The following is a 1,756-nucleotide window of genomic DNA, read 5'->3' as shown; positions in this document are numbered from 1 at the left end:
TTGTAAAAAGACTTTGTATTTTAAAAGAGATGGATATTCTAAAGAGATTGAAATTTTAAGAGTATGTAAAGACTGTGACACTTTTAAAGTTATTTAGATCTTGGGGATGAATAAGAATGTAAGGGTTGAGGCTTACTAGTGGTGTGTTTGTGTGTCAAGTTGACAAGGGGTCAATTGTACTGGCTAGTTTTGTGTCAACTTGACACAGCTGGGGTTATCACAGAGAAAGGAGCTTCAGTTGAGGAAATGCCTCTATGATATCCAACTGTAAGGCATTTTCTCAATTAGTGATCAAGGGGGAAAGGCCCCTTGTGGGTGGGACCATCTCTGGGCTGGTAGTCTTGGGTTCTATAAGAGAGCAGGCTGAGCAAGCCAGGTGAAGCAAGCCAGTAAAGAACATCCCTCCATGGCCTCTGCATCAGCTCCTGCTCCCTGACCTGCTTGAGTTCCAGTCCTGACTTCCTTTGGTGATGAACAGCAGCATGGAAGTGTAAGCCGAATAAACCCTTTCCTCCCCAACTTGCTTCTTGGTCATGATGTTTGTGCAGGAATAGAAACCCTGACTAAGACAATAGCCATGCTCCAAGAAGTGAGGGGAAATCAGTCTATTTGCAACCAAAAGAAGACAAACCATTTCAACCACGAGACAGATGGTGCAAATGAGAATTGAGGTAAATTTTAGAGAGATAAACTACTCTAAAATGGCAAACCTTCGTGTACTCACACACACACACACACACACACACACATACACACTCACTCACACACACATACACCCTAACAGTAGGTGAAATTAAAATATGTAAAAAAAAATTCCACTTTAGATAGACTACAGAAACCTTATTTTTATAGGGTCTCTTTACTTCTCTCTTGCCCCATATGGCGGTCCTTGTATTAGATATATATAAACTAAAAATATTACCCAATAGCACTATGATTTTTGCTCTCAACCATAGTAATACTTTGCCCATATTTTTATCATCCACGATACTATTGCTTCATTTCGACTGCCACAAGCTCCTGACTGGTAGAAATTTTCTTTGCTGGAACTTGCGTGTGTGAGCACAGCATACTGTGAATTCACAGTATGTGAATATGTGTATATACAGATGTGTGCTCTATCATGCTCTGACATAATCCCTTGAGACGGGATCTCTCAGTGAATCAGGAGTGAGGCTAGCATCCAAAAAGAGCACCAGTGATGATCTGTGTCTCTGTGTCACTAGAACGTGTTTAGAAGCTGCTCTAGGAAGTACAGTGTGCATAGTTAACGTCACAGTCTACTCAGAATTGATACTTTCCAGGCCAGTGAGATGGCTTATCAGGTAAAGGCACCGTCCCTCAAGCCTGGTGGCTGGGCTCAATCCCTGGAACCTGTGTGTACCTCTTACCCTGCCCCATCTTCCCTGACGCCCCATGTAGATTATGGTCACATCCAAGGGGGCCACAGCCCCAAAGAGAGACATAGCACTTGTGTGTGACATTCAGAAAAGGTGGGTGGCTTTGGATCCATTCTGTCAGCAGTGTGGGGGCCTGAGCTTGTGAACTATACGCTCTAGGACTTGGAAAAGGTTGAGGACAGGCTGTCTGGAAGCTTGCTGGGAAGATCTTTGCCTTTCCCTGCAATGCCTTGGCTTCAAGCTTCATGTATCCAGACTCTGCTGGCTGCTCCAGACCAGGCAGAGCGAACCAGCTACTCCTCCCACCTTGCCCAGGACAGGCCCTGGAATTCCCTGCTGTTGCTAAGGAACAAGAC

The sequence above is a fragment of the Mus musculus genome, chromosome 2 (genome assembly GCF_000001635.26).
Source record: "Mus musculus strain C57BL/6J chromosome 2, GRCm38.p6 C57BL/6J".
In the NCBI taxonomy this organism is placed as follows: Eukaryota; Metazoa; Chordata; class Mammalia; order Rodentia; family Muridae; genus Mus; species Mus musculus.
The sequence above is the reverse complement of the archived record's forward strand: the minus strand, read 5'-3'. Positions refer to the sequence as shown.